The following is a 23,019-nucleotide window of genomic DNA, read 5'->3' on the forward strand; positions in this document are numbered from 1 at the left end:
GAAACTAAACGCTTTGATGTAAAATCATTTTCATTGTGTTGCATTTCGCCTTCTTCTTCACATATTTCATCTGTGCAAAAAAAGATCAGTTTGCGTGAATGAGTAAAATCATAGTTCCATGAGTAAAATCATACGAGTTGATTATTGTAAGTTAAGTGCTATTCTTGTTCAAAAAAATGATTGTTGAATGAATGAGTAGCGCCCGAAATCATTATGTTGAACACGAGCCGAACAATTTGGAGTTACACAAAAAATCGCTCGCACCTGAGTGGATTTAAAATCTACAACGAAAATGTGAGCGCATCCAAGTTTGATTGGCTGATCCGAACAGTGCGATTATTCGGCTGTTGAGCGCGTACGATTTTTTTTCATTTACCCGAAGCCGTTCTCTGATACAGATTATATGAGTTCCTTGTCCAAGGAACTTCTAAGAATTTAATTTAAAATTAATTTTATGTTTTCCTTGGACAAGGAACTCATATAATCTGTATTATCCAAAAGCCATAAGAACTTTGAATTTAATTAAAAAATACATTTACGCATTAATACAATACATGTTTGTTTATAAACAAAGCTCGAATCTCAGGCCAAGACATTTATGTGTAATGAAATATATAATATAATAGTTTGTATATATATAATAATATATAATATATAATATAATATAATATAATATATAGTTTGTATAATTTAATTTATAATGAATTATAAAATCAAAAGATGTATTTTTGCTGTGTTTTATTTCTTACATTTTATATTGAGCGGCAGAATTCGAAGCGACAAAATCAGCTTCGGAACCTTAGTTGCGACTTAATATGAAGTTGAGGAAATAACAAAAAGTTGTTACACAAATTGTTTTCTTCTCAGCTTCTACTTCAAGATCACTTTCTCTTTTCAATAACTATACAAGCGTGCATTGTAACATACTTAAATATACAGGGTACTTTATTCACATTTTTAATTTAAAAAACATTTTGGAATACTAAAAACATATCAAAACATGTCTTGTAGCGATATATTAAATATCATTTTAATATTTTTTTTAAAACAAAAAATCGATACGATATTTTAAAAAAATTCGACATCCCTATTTTATACATATTTTGGACATTTGATTGTGCTCGAAAATCCCTTGTTAGTCAAAGGTAACAATCCTTTTGTGATTTTGTATTATTGTGAAACAGTATTGTTGACCTGAGTGCTAGTCTTTAGTATATTAGGATTATGGAAAAATGAAATTTAGAATGCGATGCTCTTTATGCTCGTGTTGGCAGAATTCTTCTGATCAAAACGGTCACTCTGCCCTACACTCTGTGTTGACATTTTTTTTTTACTTTTATGTATGTGTATGTGTATGTGTAATGTGGAAGTGAATATGTAGAGATGTCTAAAACCAAACTTTTGTCTTTTGTTAGCTTTACGCTTACTCATTAAATTAGAAATTTTGCGGCTGGCCTCAATAAATTGACATTTGAAAATTTTTATAAAAATACTAGCTGTATTTTGGTGTCGTTGCTAGCGCGTATTTTATTCCACGCATCGAGCAATGCTATTTAAGGTCTATGAAAGGTATTTTCAGGCGCTGAATGATTGACATAATTGACAGTTTTTTGTTTGATTTCGTCATTTATGAGTTTTAGCGTCGCAAACATGTATCAAAATAAAGAAAAAATTCGGCAAAATTTACAGAACCACTAAAAAAATGTATCTAAAGGCGCCATTTAAATTTTTGCATTATATGGACTCGATACATTTTCCATTTCATTGTGCAACGATTGTTTCAACTTTTTCGTTCCGGTGTAAAGGTAGTAACGTTTTGGAAGAACTGTTGTGAAAATTGCGAAAAAATACTTGAATTGATCGTAATTTTTAAGGAAATTTTATGAAAACAAGAGGGGATGGCTATAGTCCAGTGGTCAGCACGGCCCTATCCCAAGGGCATAGGAAATTTCTCCGAGCTCTGCCACACACACACAGTATGAATGTGTGAAACGTCATGTTCACAGCCTACTTTCTGCTATTCGTTACTAACACTAATGCGTTTAAATCATATCAATGTATTGGGATGCCGACCACTGCTATAGTCAAAGTCAGTACTGATATTAGTGAGATTGATATCTCGGTTTACATCAAAGGCAAAACGAAAGGTGGAGGACATAAGAAATATAAATATATGTATCTACATTGGGAAAACATTTTCTTTCAAGATTGGTGTGCCAGTGATGACGTTCATGACGATTTGTTCACACAGTATTTGGCCAGAGAACATTTTTGTTCGAGAACATCAGCCTAGTATTAAAAAAAAACTTGAAAGGAAAGCACCATTGCAGGATTTACCTTTGCAGTTAAGATCAGATGTACATATATCGCGAAATTAATAGAAAATCCCAATTTTCTAACTTTAAAAACAAGGTTATGGCATTTTCGAGACATCTCCGACCCTATAAAGTATATATATAGTCTTGATCAGGATCACCTTCTGTGTTAATATAAGCATGTCACTCTGTCTCTCAGTTTTACTAGTCTCTCAGCTTTAAAGCTACTTGAAACTTTGCACACACCCTTCATTTCTTTGCACTCAGTATATAAGTCGGAACGACCGGGATCGGTCGACTATATCCTATAGCTGGCATTAAACTGATTGATTAGAAATGGAATAACTTCGGTGTTTTTACGTGAGAGCTATTTTCGGCAAAATAATACGACATGCTAAATTTCATAACGATCAGCCAACTACCATATATCTTAAAGCTGCCATATAACTGAGCGATCGGAGATGGTATTTGGTAAAAATACAAACTCTTGTATTTTTGAAGATAGAAGCTTGAGGCTTTTTTTAAAGATTTTATATTGTAATAAATTGGTTTTGTTATGATATTCTCATAATGATCGGCCCACTACGTCCGATTTTTGCGATATATATCCGGTTTTAACTGCATGAGGATATCAACTTCGGCTCCGCCCGAAGCGGCTTCTATTTTCTTTTTTCCATTGAAAATGGTACTTAGAATTGGTATTGGAGTTTGTTCTGCCGTATGCTGAGCTTGGACATCCTGATATACTTTGTAGGGTCGGAAATATCTTGTCACTGCGTTGCACACTTTTGACTAAAATGATAATACCCTCTGCAAGTGTATTAAAATTGGCATACTAGTGGCAGTAAAACTCCCACATAACCATTGGCCAGCCTTCCACCTCTTCATCTTCCACAACTTCTTAAAACTAATCTCGTCACTAACATTTATCTAACAGAGTTCTAGGGAGCTACGTAGTAAACTCCCTTGACTATATTCTGATAGTTCTTGCCTTGCACCATGACATTTTTTGTTTTTTTAAATTTTTATTTATTACTTGTTCATTCATTATAGCACCTTCGTCCGAACCGCATTACTTGTCCGCTATTCAATCCGTTTCTAATCTTATATCCGATTGTGACGAGCTTGTACCCTAAAGCTTAATGGTTCGCAATGAAAATTCATGCCTTTTTTTCGATCTAGTCCTCATCAGTCTTTATACTTTCTCTGCTCCTTAGAAATTTGAACTGAGGTTTAAGATTTGGGTGTCCTATTAGATATGAAACTTGGATTTTCCGTCCATATTTCCACTATGGATAATACTGGGTGTACTTGGTTTTATTAAAAAACGGTTTAAAGAATTAAATGGCCCGTCGTTTTCTTACACAAAACCCTAGGAGGATATACGCCGTTGCGCGACCCAAAAATTAGCATTTTTTTACATTTTCTTACAAAGAAACCTTAAGATGTTTCAGGAATTTTATTTACATAAGTAAAAGCTATTTTTAAAAATATAATAGCATGCCGACCCTGTAAAACTGTTTTCTAATTCTAATTCTATCGAAAAAAATTGTTATCAATTCTTTTAAAGAATACATAAATACAAGTAATATAAATTGTAGAAAAAATTATTAGTCTATTATTGAAAATAAATTGCGTAGTTCATTACCTGGGGACTACATTTAAGAAAATTGTTTAAAAATTTTAGACCGATCAGTTTATCTATTTTTGAGAAATAGAATTCACCGACTTCAAAAATACTGTTCAAATATATAGTTCGAAAATATTTATCGAATTAAGTTTAATTTTTGAAAGGACATCCACATATATACATATGTTGACTAAAATAAAAAAAAAAATTTTTATTTTTTAAAATCCTAACTGCGTAAACCCCTAAATGATGATTTAATAACGGTTTACTTCTCTTCTTATTTACATTGTTATTATATATGAATAAGTAATTATACAGTAACTGCATATTACAATTTTAAATATTTACTGGTAGAGTAGAAGGGTATATTGTATTCGTGTGATTGTATGTTATATAAAAAAGAAATCATTTCAGTATCATTAGCTGAGTTGATATAACTTTGCCCATCTGTCCGCATAAACGCATGGGTCTGAGACTATAAAAGATAAAACTATCCAATTTTACTCCATTCCCGCCCCAAAAACTGAAATCTTGTAGGGCCATTTAAAAACTTTTTGAAAAATGTTTTGATGCCAAACTTTTTCAATCTATAACCAAACTTTCAATCTAGTTGCTAATCTACTAGGTGCGTTCCAAAGTAAACAGGACTTCAAAAAAATAAGACAGAACAAATAGTTTTTTCGGCAAAATTAATTTTTATTATTTAAAAATTCTCTTTTTATTCTCCTTCTGCTTCAACTCAGCTTTTTTGCACGGTCGAAAAGCATGTCGAACGAGTGTTTTGGCTCGTTGCCCGCTATGGCCGCCAGTATGCCGGTGCAAGCCTTTTGAATGATCTCTGCATAACGCTTTCCTTTCATCGGCAAGTGCATTTTTCCGAAAAGGTAGAAGTCGCACGGTGCCATATAAGGTGAATACGGGGAGTGATAGATGCTTAAAATTTGATTTTTGGTCAAATAGTCGGTCGCAAGCATCGATCAATGAGACGGCGCATTATCGTGCAACAAACTCCAACTTTCAACTTCGCGATATTCGGGCCGAGCACGTCGAATACGGCACACCAAACGCTTCAAAACTCCAAGGTAGAATCCCGCATTAACGTTTTGGCCGGGTGGAACAAATTCTTTGTGGACTCATAAGAACCTTGGAATCCTTGCACCCTTGGAATCATAAAAACAAATCAGCATTGTCTTCACTTTTGATTTCTCCAGGCCCGATTTTTTGTGTTTCGGCTCGGGATCATATTGAAAAAACCACGTTTCGTCACGAGTCACAATCTTATAAAGCTGTGGTCGGCACCCCAATACATTGATATGATTTTACCGCATTATTGTTAGTAACGAATATCAGAAAGTAGGCTGTGAGCATGACGTTTCACACATTTATACTGTGTGTGTGTGGCAGAGCTCTGGCAGAGAAATTTCCTATGCCCCCGAGATAGGGCCGTGCCGACCTCTGTTATAAAGGAAGTTCGGGTCTTTTTTTGCCTCTTTAATGATGTCCTTCGAATGTTGAATTCTGAGCAATTATTGGACGTCAGTCAATTTACGCGGAACAAACCGTGCACCCACCTTTTGTAAGCCTAAATGTTCGGTCCAAATGCGATAAATCGATGTTTTGGAGATGTTCAATTCTATTTCCATGATTTTTTATGAATTCATGGCAGTTTCGATGGAATTTTCGGTGATCACGGATTTTGGTTGGCCACATGTTCATCGTCATTTATGTCCTCACGACCACTTTGAAACGTTGAAACCACTCTGCACTCTGCTACGAGATAGGCAATCAACGCCATAAACTTGTTTCCTCAATTAAAACGTTTCGGTAAAAGTTTTACCAATTTTAAAACAAAATTAAATCTTTGCTTTTTGTTCGAAGCTCATTTTCGCACCGATGACAAAAACATACTGACGCTTAAAACGCAATAACTTCACTTCCAATAGATGAAATGTCATGCAATTTTTACTGGAAGTCGATAAAGGATAGCAGATTCTATCGCACCAGTTGATATATAGATGGCGCCACTAGAGGGCGCTAGATTCAAAAAGTCCCGTTTTTCTTTGGAACACACCTTGTATTCCAAAAATTAAGCCATATTGAATAATTTTTTGAAGAGTTATAGACTTTTTATTCTGTTACCCTACATAATTGCTTCAGTTATTTCCAAAGCAAAGTATGTAAACAAAATTTTGTTTATTTTTGTTTATGTTGACAGTCTTTTCTTTCAAAAGTTAAGGTTTAAAAATTACTTTTAAATTAACACGTTAAAGTTTGAAAGGAAGAGATGAGTTCCGGTCGGTAGTCGTAGAGTACAAGTGAAGATTGTATTAGCGTGAATGTATGTAATATACAGAGGGAATCATCTTCGACCCCATACAGTGTATATATTTTTAATAAGCATTAAAAGCCGAGTCGATATAGCCTTGTCCGTCTGTCCGTATTAGCGCGTGGAGTTCAAAGACTATGAGAGAGAGTGACCTATAGGATTTGGAGACACCTAAATTACCCGCGGCGTTCAAATTTATTTAATATAGTTGCCACGCCCCCTACCACCCGCACAAATTGCACACAAATTTCTGTAGCCCCAGTTCAGGTATTTTGAAAAGTCTAATTTCTATCTCGCAAACAAAATTCAGACAAATTGGCCGATTTTTAAAGCCATTTCCATACTAACGTGTTAAAATATAAAATCCTTGGTTCCCGAGAATATAAAAGATAAAAATATCCGAACTTGGTTATAGTATCCACGCAAATTAAGTTTGTGTCAAAATTTGCCGCGCCCTTTTCTACTTCTAAAACTGAAATCTTGTTGTAGCGCCGTAGTAGAATATTTTCAACTTTAACATTTAAGATATTCACAATTAAAAATATTATAAAAAATTATTTGAAAGGGCATTCTTTTACCGGTCTTTCAGAGTTTGGAAATGGCTTGTGCATCAATAAGAGCATCAGCTAGCATTCCTGTATTCATCATAAAGCTTAGAGGGCCAGACGACCGAGGGGCGCTCAAGAAACGATTTGTTAGAATATTAAGTTATTTGTTAATTATTAAGCTAAGAGGAGTTAGGAAGGAAAATTCTATATTTTAAGTTAGAGGGACAGGAAAGAGATGTAATAGAGTAGAGACCATTGTAGTTCGAACATAATACCCTAAAAGGGTCATGCAGTGCATATGTCGAACTACAACGGCTAAGGAACAGAGGACTAAAGTTTCGAGTCCTTCTATTAGGAATGTTAAAATTTAAGCGTGTTAGTAAATGCTGGCTATCTACATCCCCGTTAATAAGGTTATGCAGAAAAACTACACCGAGCATTGTCCTACGATTTGTTAAGCTAGGTAAGTTTATGAGTAAGAGTCTACTACTATAAGATGGAAGTTGAAGATTTGCATCCCAGTTTAGACCTCTAAGTGAAAAAGTTAGGAAATTCTTTTGTACGGATTCTATGCGGTCCTGATGTACTCCATATTGGGGACTCCAGACACATGAACCGTACTCCAGTATAGGACGGACCATAGAAATGAATAGTGTTTTGGTTATATAGGGGTCATTTAATAAAAATACTATTTTTAAAATAGAATCCTCCTTACCTGAAACATAATGAAACAAATTTTAAAAATATTTAAATTTGTTCAAGAGTTTGAAGAGGTTGGCTCAAATGACAAATATCTTAAATATCTTCTTTAGTTCAGTATAATACAGGAAGAAATGTTTAAAAATATTATGATACGGCAAACATACGAAAAACATTACCTTTTTGAGTTGAGCCCTTGAGTTGACCCAAATGTTGATGAACAATTTATATCTGGAGTAATCAGCATACATACTTGCCAGTACCACCCAGCCCTAAAACACGCATCAATCACTGGTGAGACCCGGAGAAACGCCCTGAATCGGGCCGGATTCCTATAACAAGCGGCCCTGAATATTGTACTGAAATTTTTAAAAACGTCCTCTCGGCCGTGAATTTGATTCGGATTCGCTACAGGAGGGAACATATTTTGGAAATCAGAGGTGAATCATACCTGAAAAAAAAGTTTGACTCATTCCTGAAAAAGAAGGCTTCACGCATGGCCCACAAAAGGGGTTCTCACTCCTATTGGTCTAGTTCCTCCTTTGTTGTTCCATTGCTCTTTTATAAGGGAAAGGAAAAGTTATATACATGTGTGTTTTCTAGCATAGGCAAAGAGCAATTATAATAACAATTTTTCGTGTTTTTCCAAAATGCATTTTCTTAATCCTAATGCATTTTGTTGTTGGGTTGCCGAAAACTTTTCACTGCAAAAGATACATTCTTGTTTCTGTTTCTGCTAAATGGTCAGCTTTAAGCGACGAATTTCCTTTTTGCAGAACATTTTTTTAAGTAAGAAACTATGAATTATTTGTCATAGTATAATAATAAGTTTTTGCAAAAAAATAAAATCCTTTTTTAAATTCGCAAAATATTTAACCGTTATATTATAATCAATTTTTTGAATGTTACTATAACTTTTTTTTAGTGTACCGATATAAATTACAATAAAACAAGAAAGAAAAGCTAACTTCGGGCGGAGCCGAAGTTGATATACCCTTGCAGTTAAAACCAAATATATATAGCAAATATCGGATATAGTTGGCCGATCCTAATGATTACATTATAATAAAACCAATTAATTAAAATAAAAAATCTAAAAAAAAGTCCCAAGCATCTATCTTCAAAAAAAAAAAAAAAAAACCAGAAAGGATGGTTAAATTGTCAATTTTCCCAACTATATTATACCCGGTAAAATCAAATTACAAATCCGCCGATTTTTTGAGGAGATATATGCTGGACATGCCCCGTGTATGTGAATTTGTGACACGCATACATACAACAATTAATCGAAGCGAAGACCAACCTTCTTCATGATACTCCTTTCAGAGTATGAAATAAGTAGTCTATATGTTTTATGGTTAGTGATAGAACTATAAGATTTGGAACTTGGGATCGTTTGATATCCACGCAGATTTGTGTTGAAATTTTGCCACGCCCACTCCTGGCTCCAAAACAGAAATCTTCTGTTAGTACCAGTACACCTACAAAGCAGCCAAATCGGATAATTTTTAGAGGAGTTATAGACTTTTTAGTCTGCTTCCCTATTGAATCGGTAGTATGTAGACCGTCTATGAGAATCGTTGAGAAGTTTTTTTATGGGATGCATTGCTGACCTAGATTTTTTCCTCAACGGGACAGAGAATTATCACATTAAATCATGCAAAGAAATCTTAGGGAAGGTATTGGGTATTTTCTGCATAGAACTTTATAGGAGTTCTTAAGGAATATTTGTCAATGACAAATTGAGGTTTGGGATCTTTAAAAAAAATACTGTTTTCCTTAAGAAAAACCGACACACTTAGACCGTGTTCGGTCCCTTGTATGAGTCGCGTATGAGAGACTCATGGTCTGGCATTTTGCCCACCCTGAGGGTTTGGTTTAAATTTTTGTTTCTTTTTGGATTTATATCAGACACCTCCATGATGTCGTTTAGGAATCTATCCGCGAGATGTGATTGACTAAGTGACTGCAGGGCTGGGCAGTCACATAGAAGATCTCAACTGTTTCTTTCTCCTTTTTGTCCTTGCATCTGCGGCAGTAGTCGTTGTGGGGTGAATTTATTCGCTTATCATGTGTCCATCTAGCCAGTGTCCCGTTATGACTCTAATAGCCGTGCTGATTCGGGTTCTATCTATCCTTAATAATTGGGATGTCCTTTTCTTTGAGATATTGGGCCAGAGTTGGCGGGTCAACGGGAAATTTGGGACACATTCCCAGTTGAGCTGGTTTTTTCTGTTGTTGGCTTCCCTTAATTTATTCCTATGGAGTTTATAAAAGGCTATTGATATACCAGTACCCCTCATATCATCCTGGAGCGGTGTGGTGGTACCTATGGGAGTCAATTCGTTTGCTATGCAGTTTCCTGTGTCTTCCCTTTGACCAGAGACGTTTTCGAGTTGTTTCGATTTAATAGCCCCTTGGTTGTCGCCAAGTGGTATATGTTGACTCCACTGTGTTTGAGGTTGTATGAATTAAGGTGTATGAGTGCTTTTCTTATAGCTATCACTTCAGCCTGGAAGAAGCTGAAGTGATTGGGAGGTCTAAAGGAGGCCCTGATCCCTAGTTGTTCATAGTATACACCTCCCCTATTGTAGGAGTCTCCATGCCAAATCCTTTAGCTCCATCTCTTATAGTATCGGAGATCAACGCGTTCCTACGGACGCACGGACAGACGGAGATGACTATATCAACTCGGCTGTTGAATACATGTATATTTGGGTCGATACTTCGTACACTTTTGTGGTCGAAGATGATTTTTTCTCTATTTACATAAATTCACACGACTACAATATACCCTTGTACTCTACGAGTACCGGGTATCTTAGAGAAATTAACTCAGGTTAATGATCTCGGCGTCCTATTAGACACTAAACTTAAATTTGCCGACCATATTTCCTCAATGGTTAATAAGGCTAAAGGAGTCCTTGGTTTCATTGAAAGGTGGTCAAAGGACAATGCTCGGTGTAGTTTTTCTGCATAACCTAATTAATAGGGATGTATCAGGTCTATGCATATGAAACTGCGTTTTTTTTTTACTACTTTGGAGTATTATTAAAAATAAATGGTGACAATTTCAATCTTGAAAGTATGCCCCTTCAGAAGCCACACATTTTGCCCATTTTTCGGCCAATTTATGAATTCCTCGCCAGAAGAATTCCTTTTCCTTGGACTAAAACCAGTCTTCTACCCAATTCTTAAGGTCTCCATAGGAATCGAAGCGCTGGTTGGCTAATCCGTGTCCCAAACTGGCGAACAAATGGTAATCTGATGGAGCCAAATCTGATGAACAAGCCGCATGGGGTAAGGACTCCCAGCCAAACGTGGCTACCAATTCCTTGGTGTCTCTTGGCCGATGTTGGCGTTGTCGTCCAGAAGAATGGGTTTGAGCTGCCTTTTTGCGTTTTCTAGGCGTTTTCGGAGCAGAGTTTCTTTCAATTCTTCCAATTGTTGCTGGTAGCGTTCGCCATCAACGGTTTCACCCGGTTTAAGAAGCTCACACCAAACGATTCCGGCCTGATCCCGGAAAACGCTCAGCATGGCTTTGCGGCCTAACGGTTAGGCCGAGATTGGGATTGGGTCGGCTGGCCTGGACTAACATAGGATTTTTTTCATTTGGGGTTTTGAAAATAGATCCACTTTTTATTTCCAGTGACAATGCAATGCAAAAGCGAGAATTTTCAAGAGAATTTCGCATGTCATTTTTCGATGACCGCGAATAGTGGTTTGTGGGTATAAAAATCTATATTTTCAAAATTAGAAAACAAATTGCTATTGGAAAAAAACTATCAAATAACGTTTAAGCAGTGTTCCCAGATGTCAAAAGTTGCTAAAAAAAATTTTTTACCAACAATTTTCGATCACTTTTGTTACCGATAATTAACAATGAAGTAAAATGAAGTAAGAAGCAGTTTCATATGCATAGACCTGATAGATAGCCAGCATTTACTAACACGCTTAAATTTTAGCATTCCCAATAGAAGGATTAGAAACTTTAGTCCTCTATTCCTTAGCCATTGTAGTTCGACATATGCACAGAACGACCCTTTTAAGGTTTTATATTCGAACTACAATGGTCTCTACTCGAATTAACATCTCTTTCCTCTCCTTCAAATTTAAAATATAGAATTTTAAATGTCCTTACAAACTCCTTCAGCTTAATAAATTACAAAAAGTTTAACAAACACTAATAAATCGTTTCTCGAGCGCTCCTCGGTCGTCTGGGCCTCTAAGCTTTATGATGAATACAGGAATGCTAGCTGATGCTCTAAATGATGCACAAGAAATTTCCAAAATTTATGGAAGACCGCACATTTGTGAGACAAAATTTTCATAATGTGTTTTATCGAAATAAAATAGTTAATGTAACAAACAGAAATGTTAATATATCGACCTATTTGCGAAAATAACGTAAGCTCCATTCTTCAGAAAAAAATTTTACAAAATACCAACCGCATTTGTTCCCAAAATATTAAAAACTAATTGCATCTATTTACGGAGTTATTTACTATTACGGAATTTCATCTATTTACATGTTTTTTTATCGAAATAAAATAGTCAATGTAACAAAAAGCAATGTTAATCGACCCATTTGCAATAATAACGTAAGCTCCTATCTTCATAAAAATTTTTACCAAATACCAACCGAATTAGCTCCCAAAATATTAAAAACTAATTGAATCTATTTACGGAGATATTGGCCTGTCAAGGGACAAAAGCCTATGTAGTGTCCGTGAAAAAAACGTGAAACAACCCTCTCCTGTAAAATTTGCTTTTTAGCGCTTACGTTAGTTTCGCAAGCAAGGCTCGATCTAATGAGTTCCGTTTGGACACTGTTTTATTTTCATATAATTCTCTTACACGAAAGAACATAAAAATCTTAAATCTAACTAAAACCAGTAATTGAAAATGCTATGCTACATCAGAGTATTTTTTTTTGCTCCCGCTATTGCTCAGTTTTCGATCGGCTCTCTAGCATAGCAGAGAGCACAAAATCAAAACGGCTGCTCTCTGCTCTGATCTGTTGCATTGAACGTTGGAGCACGAAGCAATAGCAATAGCAAGAAAATTCGCGACACGCTATTTGTAGTTGTAGCAATAGCACAAGCATCGACAGCGAGATGAGAGCAGAGCCAACGAAAAGAATATTGTGCTCTCGTAGCAACTGCGTCGCTCTCGTAGCATTTTTGTTGGTGCTCTCATTTCGCCGAATTTTTCCGAATATCAATTTTACTGCCTACCACTGCATACCAGATACTGCATTAAAAGACGTTAATTTCAAATTATAAGAATATATTTATCTTTCATATTACAAAAATAAAAAATTAAATTTCAATACAATAACAATAACAATAAAATACAAAAATTAACTACAACAAGAAAGGAAAGCTAACTTCGGGCGGAGCCGAAGTTGATATACCCTTGCAGTTAAAACCGTATATATATCGCAAACATCGGATATAGTTGGCCGATCCTTATGAGAATATGATAATATAACCCAATTTATTATAATACAAAATTTAAAACAAGTCCCAAACTTCTATCTTTAACAATACCAAAGCTGGTATTTCTACCAAAAACCATTTCCGATCGTTCAGCTATAGGATATAGTCGGCTGATCCTAATGAAATTTGGTAGGTTGGATCAACTGACCAAAATTAGAATCTGTACTAAGTTTCAGCTTTCTATCTTCAAAAACACGAAAGTTGGGTCATTTTCGATCGTTCAGTTATATGGAAGCTATAGGATATAGTCGGCCGATCCGGGCCGTTCCGACTTATATACTGCGTGCAAAGGAAAGAAGGGTGTGTGCAAAGTTTCAGGAAGATAGCTTTAAAACTGAGAGACTAGTTCGCGTAGAAACAGACAGACAGACGGACAGACAGACGGACAGACAGACAGACGGACAGACGGACATGCTCATATGAACTCAGGAGGTGATCCTGATCAAGAATATATATACTTTATAGGGTCGGAGATGTCTCCTTCACTGCGTTGCACACTTTTGACCAAAACTATAATACCCTCTGCAAGGGTATAAAAATGCTACAAGAGCGACTATGCAGTTGCTACGAGAGCACAATATTCTTTTCGTTGGATCTGCTCTCATCTCGCTGTCGATGCTTGTGCTATTGCTACAACTACAAATAGCGTGTCGCGAATTTTCTTGCTATTGCTATTGCTTCGTGCTCCGACGTTCAATGCAACAGAGCAGAGCATGGAGCGGCCGTTTTGATTTTGTGCTCTCTGCTATGCTACAGAGGTGATCGGGAGCAGGCAATATTTATACTTAAATTGCTGCTATGTAGCAGCAAATGCAAACGCTGATTAAAACTACTTATCTACGCACTGCACGCTGACATGCTATGCGACCTTTCTTTAATGCGATAAGCGCACCACTTATTTATTTGTGTTAGGCTGTTCATCTCCTATTTGATGTTGTCTTAGATTAAAATATTATTTAGCATAATCAATCTCTTTACTTTATATCCTTTAGCGGACTGTATGTATATATTAGACATCTGCATGAATGTCAAAAAACACACATTCAAATGTACAATGCTCAAAATGAGTTAAGTGAATTTGAAAGCAAAGCCAACCCGGTGTGATAGATTCGGTTCTCTTACTCTTACTCATTTGCACAACTAATAGGAAAAAGGAAACGAATTGAATGAATTGAGAATGTTAAAAACAGAGAAGTTTCATTCGAATGATTCGAGTTGCTAATGTTTAAGTTTTAATTTAATTTATTTCTATATTAACAATAATTTACAAGTCATTTAAATTTGAATGCAAAAACATTATTTTGTTTATGTTTTCTGAATTAGTGGCTATTTGACACTGCTTTTCTGTAATTAAATTTCTTGCGTTTGAAAATGTACGTTCTGACGCCGCTGCTCCCTGGAATGCAAAATATTTTGCAGCTTGTTTTGTGCAATAGCGGAAAAAATTGCTTATTCATATGCCACCAGCCTAAAGCATTAAAATCAATGGTGTATGCTACATTAATATTGCAATATCCTGAAATTTCTTGATCCACCTTGTCTTGTATTGTCTCAACATGGGGGACATCGAAAAAATCAGCAAATTCATCGTCTACCAACTGGGTTTCATTATTGTTGATGTCAAAGTTTTCTTGTAGAAATTGACTTATAATAATTTTGCAGTCTTTAATTATGGTCTCTTTCTCAGTTTGTGAAAATTGAATTAGTTTGTTCGTTGGAGGAAAAAGGAACAAGGCTAATTTATGGTATTTTGTCAAATTTGGATTACTTGTTGATAAAATTTGGCTATTGAGTTGCAATTTAAGTCTTTTAATTATTTCTATGTCATTGTTCTCGATATGGCAGGTTTTCTTAAGGTTATTTAAATTTGGCAAAATTAAATGTATCGTTGGGCGTTTAGAAGCTTCAAGTTTTTTGGACACATTCTCAAATACTTCTAGCAATCGTACAATTCCAACTAAATGATTTATATTAATGTTTTCAACTGTGCAGGTTTGGTTTTTTGCTTTTAAAATAGCTATTAGCTCTATCCAATTAATTTCAATGGACTTAAGCAAATAGTAGACGGTATTCCACCGAGTTGGACAAAAGCTCTTTAAGGACACGCTTAACGATGAATTATTTCCTGACTTTTTAAAATATTTGACTAGCTTGCTGCAACTTGTGACAATATTTCCCACCTCGGGAATAGCGTTAATAGCTTTTTCAACAGCGTTGTTAAGCAAGTGGTTTATGCAATGAACCTGTTTATGCAATCAGGTAAACAGATTAAATCTGTTTAATCCCAGAGTCGACAATAATTTTAACAGGACGGCAGTTCTTAAGTACCCATTCGGTTATAATAGATAAGCCCTCGTCCTTTGTAGCTTTGTTGACTTCAATAAGAGAAGGGTTGCGGAATTTATTAGCATTTACTATGTAGCATTTATGTTTGACCAGGATGTGCTTCCTGTAAACTTTAAAACTGTATAGCACATCTTACAGGCTACAAAGTCGACAATTATTTCTCCATTTTCGTTTTTAATTTTAGAGAAAAATTCCCATACTTCGCTTCTGCCTCTCTTTTGAATTAAGGTGTACATGCCAATTTGCAGCTTCTCTTTGATACCTATCGCGCCTTGCACAACCTAAATGTTTCAAACAAATTAAATTGACAAATTAAAATAAATAAAGAACAATATGTATTAAAGAACAATACATATTTAAGAAAACGGGGACGGAGCATCTTGCCGAAAACACAGTCTCTTAGCAGTAGGTACTTAATAGCTAACCAAACAACGGTAGCTAACGAGTGACCCACCGGCGCTGGTAAACTGTCTTTTCAACCAGCTGCCATCTGTGACAGTCCCTTAACAACTTGTGAAGGATTCTTGCAGAGGCGGAATAAGCAAAAGCCGCCTTGCATTTAATAATAATCTAATTTACGAGGTCTACAAATACATACAGATTCATCGGCTTCTTTTTCTATTTGGTTTTCCATAATTTCGGCTTTGTTCCGGATTTGTCAAAAAGGGAATGTATTGAAATCTATCCAACAACTCGAATGATTCAAGTATACAAGGCATCTGTCAAATCTTTAATATTACTTTTAGTTTGGTTCATTCTCTTTCATTTAGTTTGACCTGTCAAATTATGAGAGGAACACAAACTTGTACTCATTCAATGACATTTCATTCTAACATTTCTTTCACTTCATTCTATTCAATTCGAAAGTATTCTTTGAGACTTATGTTATGAATGTAATCATGCATATGTCTAGTATATGTGTATTTTTGTTTTTATATTAAATTTATATATTTCATTTCTTCAATATTAGATAATTATAATTAATTAATTAATTTTAATAATTAATGTTTTCTTCGATTTTTTAGTGAACGGAAATTGTACATTTTTTAGAATTGTTGTAATTTATGTTTACTAACAATTATTAAACTTTCTAAAGAAAGGCTACAGTTACTATTATTTTTTTTTTCTTTTTTACATTTAAATACCATGCTCAATCAAATGACTGAACATTCTGTAAAGGGCCAAAAAAATAGGTAATTTCACGATGTTTAATTTGTGTTATTCTGAGGGCTTCTTTTTTTTTTAATTTGAATTTTTGTATAACATTTTATTGATAATTATTATTGTTATAATTATTATTTAACAGTTAATATTCGTACAATGGTTAAAGATTTATTTGTTTAACGCATGTTGAATTAATTATGGAAACTTATGATTTTATTGTCTGCTCGTCAAAATCGTGTAGTAAGCCGATTTCAGCCTCCCAGGCCAGTATCGTCACCTCAGCTTACATCAAAGCTAAAACCATGATCCTATTAGAGTGGAAAACATTAGGAAATTTAAATATTCCTACTCAAGGCGCATGTCATCCTTCACGATACTTGTGGATCTCCAGCTACATAGATGGACAAAAAAAAGTGTTATTTTAAAGATGTACATTCCCGCTTAGTCTGTGCTACATCTGAAGACCCTCAAGGAAGTTACATTGGCCCGTAACTGTTTACTTTTTTTTATTAATGATATGCCCCGTGCTTTAACGAACTCGCTAGTACGTGTGTACGCAGACGATGTTAAGCTTTGTTTTCAATACAAATTCACCTCTGCCCAGTGACTTCAGTCCGAACTCGACAATTTTCATAAATTGTGTTTAGCGAATGATTTAATACTTAATTGGATCAAAATGAAAAATGTTGTCTTTCTATCGTTCTGGCCTCTCCATACTATGTATTATCTCTATTGGATTGCTTTAGAAAAATTAACTCAGAGGTAATGATCAGAAAAAAATACCAATTATTAGATTAAAACTAAAATTTCCCGACCATAGTTCCACAATGGTAAACAAGGCTGAAAATGATAAAAAAGGTGACCTTGGTTTTATTAAAAGATGGTAACAAGAATATTATATTACTAAAATTACTTAAATTTTAGTATATTACTATATTACTAAAAAATTACTAAAACTTAACCCCCTTAACAAAGCGTAGAACATTGCTGGGTGTCGCTTTCCTACACAACATGATTAATGGTCCCTAATAGATAGACTGGCAACTTTAGTCCCTTATTCCTTAGCCATTGTAGTTCGACTTATGCACAACACGATCCTCTTAGGGTCTTATGTTCGAACTATTAGGGTCTCTACCGCATCATCTCACTCTCTTAAAATTTAATCTTCCTTTCTAATTTTTTTTTATCGATTTAATAACTTGTATCTATTCCCGCGATTCGGGACCGTAATTATTATAATTTTTTGTTCATTATTTGTTGATTTTTATGACAAAAATTGAAATAGACCTCTTATTTTCAATTTTTATAATAATAATTATGAATAAGAATTATTTTTCAATTTTTACAATAAAAATTAACAATAAAAATTATGATTCAATTTTTATTATAAAAATTGAAAATAAAACTTATTATAATAAAAAAAAATCTTATAAAAATTGAATGCGAATAACTTCTAAACCAAGTGGACTATTAAAAAACATATTTATGATCTGTGGCGCAGTACATTTCAAATGGTGTATCGAATGTCCTTAAAGGAAATATTCCGACTTATATACTGCGTGCAAAGGAAAGAAGGGTGTGTGCAAAGTTTCAAGTTGATATCTTTAAAACTGAGAGACTAGTTCGCGTAGAAACAGACAGAAAGACGGACTAACGGACAGACGGACAAGGACATGCTCATATCAACTTAGGAGGTGATCCTGATCAAGAATAAAAATGGAATAAAAATAAGGATAAAAATGGAATAAGGATACCGATCCTTATGATTACATCATAATAAAACTAATTAACTAAAATAAAAAATCTAAAAAAAGTCCCAAACTTCTATCTTCAAAAATACGAAAGTTGATATTTCAGATCAAGATTGTGTCAAAATTTTGGCACACCCACTCTCTCCTTCAAAACAGAAATATCGTGGTAGCGCCAGTTCGTTAATGATTTTGGTAAATTTTTTGATGCAAAACTGTTGCAATGACTAATCTTCGCCCATGAATCTAAAAGCAGCCGAATCGGATAATTTTTAGAGGAGTTATAGACTTTTTAGTCCGCTTCACTATTGAATCAGCAGTATGGCCGTAGGTTTGTTGTTGTTGTTTTGCCCAAGCACAAAAGTATGAAATTAAAGTATGTTGCTGAGAATCTATTCTGTTAAGGTTTAAACTTTAAAGGTTAGTTCAATTGTGGTTGGATGAGATGAGTACCGGGTATAATATAGTCGGGAAAATCGACCGTCATTTTTTGATTAATTTAATACACATTAATTTTATACACTTGAAAAAAAGTCTTTCCTGAAGGTTTTTTAAAGTTAAGAGGTTCATGGAAAAATTCCTCCAAATTAAACTGTCTTAAATTGTAAAGCGATTGTATCACATCAAAAAATTCGATTAAAATAATTATAAATCGATATTTTTTCTTTGCAGAATTTCGCCGCACCAACCCCATAACCTCATAAGTGAAAGGACATATAAGCATTTTTGGATTATCTTGCTTACATCCTTCATATTTTATTCACATAATTCTACGTATATTTAATCATCCTATGAAAAGAAAGAAAACCCAGGACAGATCTAAAAAATAGTCTAATTGCAATGCTTCTTTAAAGATCGTTAAAACATTCAAACAGGTCGTAGAAATTGAGGAAGCCACAAGGGGACATTCTAAAACAAATTATATTATTATTATTTTATAAAAATAGATTATTAAAATGAATATTGGTCAATGTCAAGACCAAAGCACAAGAGAGGAAAAGGTATGCAAGTTTACAAAAGGAAGTCCAATCAGCCATCGAAATAATCCATTTCGGAAAAGTGATGTAGTTTTGTCACATCGGCCTATTAAAAATCCGACAGTAAAAACTGAAAGAAACTTTTGCGATGAAAATGTATTAACCCAACATCTAAAAGTTCAGGAGAATAAGACGAACAATTTTAAAGAAACAAAATCGTTTGATTCTTCTCAAATCGATGATTACGTAACCACAGAAGAAGTTCTCAACCAATCTAAGTTTGTGAAAACGTACATTAAAAATCCCGACGCCTATTTTACTTACGATCCTTCAGTATTGGCTCGGCTTAAGCTTGAAGATTTTCAGAAAATATCTGATAAGCGTCTAAAATGGAAACCAATTTACAAGCAACCCTCTGAAAAGGATCAAACACAGAAAAAAAACTCTTACCATAAAAATATGTTTACATTAAAAAATTCAACAAAATGTGTACCTTTAAATAACCCAGATTTGGACAATTTAAAAATACATAACGGCGCAGGGCCTAACTCCTCCAACATTGCGCACTTAAATCCTGCTGAGGTTAAAAATAACGCACGTAGGTTTGACGAAAGAGTTAAAAAACTTCAGATAAGATCTGACGATGACCTGGATGATTTTGATAGCACTCTAAACGAGTCCTGCGATGAGCTGGACATTTATCGTAAGTTTTATATGCAGATTCAACCAAGAAGTATACAATTGTGTACAAACTCGTTACCATTATCAATGCCCTACACTTTCTCAAAGAAAATGAGTTCCTTTGAACTTAAATGCTTCCGCGAACGAAAAAGTTTTTCACATTGCCCTAAAGAAGACGACGTGACTTTGTCCACGATAGCTTCATCTAATCAACCTTATAAAGATAAAAGCGTGAACAAACAGTCATCGGAAAAAAAATTTTATGCGCCGCTAAAAAAACAACTCTCTCAAAAACTTATTCCTTTTAGGCTAAACAATACGTCAAGCGCACCCGTTTTGAACCCCTGTTTCTTTGGAAGCTGTGCGAAGAACCGTGAAATTGAAAAATCCTGCATATCGCCTAAAATGGGGACTATTGTGTATAATCAACAAAAGAAATCGCAAATTTGCATGGAACGCAAAAATAATACATTACTGCAATTTGTACCTGTGGAACATGGCTTGGCAATTAACGATACTTTTTTTAGACGGCCGGGATCGATGGGACCTCTGTTGATGCAGACGGATTTATATGTGCCTAACTTCAGTAAACTTAACGAATTTTCATCCGCCTCATCTCTCATGCAAGACAATCACCAATGGCAACAACTGAGGGCTATTAAAGAGGTAACTGATCGTCAACTTTATAATAAGGTATTGGACCAACATCAGCAATACTGCTCAAAGGTGCTAGCTCCTCCTAGTGCTAGTATGAAGACGAAAATTCATCAGCATTTGCGTACGCATCAGCTGATCTATCGGAAAAAACAGAACAGTTATCGCATATCCCTTTCTGGCAATGGTGTCCGCACCCAACATCTTGACAACATTAATCCAAGTAAAATTAATAGCGATTGGCTTTCTCCAATGAATGAACGTGGCACAAAAATTACCTCTTTGATAGGTAAAGCATTTACTAGAGATGAAATTCTTCAAAAAGTTAAAGAGTTCTGTTTTAAGAGCATCAAGCGAACCCATATTTCAGAGATCAAAATACAGAATCTTCCGAAAAAAAATGCAGCAAACGATCCATATTCTCTAAAAGAATCTTAATTTAAAGTAATTGCTAGTTTTAATAGTGGAAATAATTATTTTTATTATTACTTATAATTAACTTATTCATCAGGTAGTGACGTCGATTATTTACATGGAATGACGTTAATAATTATTAATTTTACAGAAACAAATTAAACAAGGGTTTTTTTGTGACGGAGGATATTGTTGTTTAACATATGAATTTTGATTTATTGGTTGCGAATGATTCTGTGGCGAGTTATGCCTGACACCGCAAATAAACTATATTCGAGGCGCCTTCGAAGATTCTCTGTAACTCTCTTAACAAATTTTCTGTATTTGTGCTGACAATACTAAAACAATCCATAAAGAAAAGTTTTAAATAAAATGAATATATTCATATCATATTCTTATTTGGCGTCATATTGGTGACTCGCAATTTTAAAAAATTTTAAGTGGTAAATCATCAGTGTTGTCACAGTACCAAAGCCAGCTTCTTCATTGACTTTTTAATGTGGTTAAATTGGCGTTAACAATCATAAAGTTTATGGAATTTTGTTGTGTGAATCAAATAATTCCTGAATCTGAAAATGGAAGGTCTTTGTACAGGTACTTAAGTATTTATTTAAATCAGCGTAATTGAGATGTGTTGAATCTTTTTATATGTTTCTAAAAAACTAATTTTATCTTATTTTAAAGGACATATACCCATATATATGTACAATTTCTCATACAAACGCACTGTGGCCGATTTGGGTAATTTAGCGTCGAATATGGAATATCATTAAAAATAATGATAATTTAAAAAAGTTTGAAATTCGTATGGAATGTTAACCCAATAAGAAATAAAATTTAGTAATTGTAATTAAGTAAAATTGTTTATTTTTATTTTTTTCTAGTTTACTTTACTTTTTTTGCAAAATAAACTAGTTTCAATTGTCCATAAGAAGATTTTGGCCTTTAATCTCAAAGGAAACTGCCTTGCTCGAGTTATTGGTCGAACTTTTGGAAAAGTTTATTATTAATGGATCTGACGATAGTAACAATAAGTGCAAAAATTCATCCATTGTGTTTTTGTAAGAGTTTTTACGTGTATGGCTCAAGCGAAAATTTCTTAAATCTTTGTTTCGGGCTTCTTCCGACATCATTCCGATCGGTATCCGCAGTGAATCAAAATGTTGTACATTGAGGATGGAATCCAATTTACTATCCTCATCCAAAAGAACCTAATGTTTCGTTAACCAACAAGCGTTCTTGCTCTCGAAAAGCTTCTTAAACATATGTACCTATTTGATTTATTCCATAATTTTTTTAAAACGAATATTACAAAAATTTTTACCGGTGCATTCTATAGATGTCAAGTTCGCTTCGGAACATTTCGATTAATGAATTATATTCCTAAAAATGTGATCTACTACTGCAGAACCCATAAAGATTATGGCGTCTGCATCCCCATGCCAAACTGCAAAAAGTGATTGCTGGAAATATCGCTAACTTTAACAGGGGCACGTAGGGGCAGCTGAACATGGATAATTTATACACTAGACGAACCACAGTTTACCAAAAATATACGCTTTTTGTGGGCCGAGGCGAGCTTCACAAAGTTTACCTCTACAGAAGTGGAAATTTGTCATAAAAAAAGGGTACTGCAAAAATATTTAATTATTTGACTATCGGTAGGAAACAGCATTTTAATGAATTTTAACAGTTGAAAATTTGCCTAATCTGACGCTAGAATAGCTAAACCGGGCACTGTGAAACAGCCTAAAATTTTGAACGCGTGGATCTCGAAGACTATAAGAGATAGAACTTGAACTCGTATGGTATCCGCGTAGATTAAAATTGTGTCAAAGTTTTGCCAAAATAAATAATTTTGAAAAATGTTTTGATGCCAAACTGTTCAAATGACAAATCTACCATGAATATAAAAGCAGCCGCTTTACAAGCTACACTTCTGAGTCGGCAGTATGGCCGTTGCTATTTTGTTGTTGTTTTGCCCAAGCACAAAAGTATGAAACCAAAATATGTTGC

General features: G+C 34.5%; 1 non-coding gene across 8 annotated transcripts; it reads left to right on the forward strand.

Moving 5' to 3' along the window:
* Positions 1–888: 888 nt before the first annotated feature.
* On the forward strand, positions 889–21,702 carry LOC108133614 (uncharacterized). Of its 8 annotated transcripts, none has more exons than XR_011444233.1 (3): positions 1,361–1,569; positions 18,950–21,597; positions 21,688–21,702. It is a non-coding gene; the product is annotated as an uncharacterized protein (transcript). The 8 variants fall into 8 exon arrangements; XR_011444238.1 differs by lacking the exon at positions 21,688–21,702 and having other exon boundaries at positions 18,950–21,100; positions 21,155–21,395; XR_011444239.1 differs by lacking the exon at positions 21,688–21,702 and having other exon boundaries at positions 18,950–21,033; positions 21,101–21,395.
* The last annotated feature ends 1,317 nt before the right edge of the window (positions 21,703–23,019 follow it).

The sequence above is a fragment of the Drosophila bipectinata genome, chromosome XR (assembly GCF_030179905.1).
Source record: "Drosophila bipectinata strain 14024-0381.07 chromosome XR, DbipHiC1v2, whole genome shotgun sequence".
Lineage (NCBI taxonomy): Eukaryota > Metazoa > Arthropoda > Insecta > Diptera > Drosophilidae > Drosophila > Drosophila bipectinata.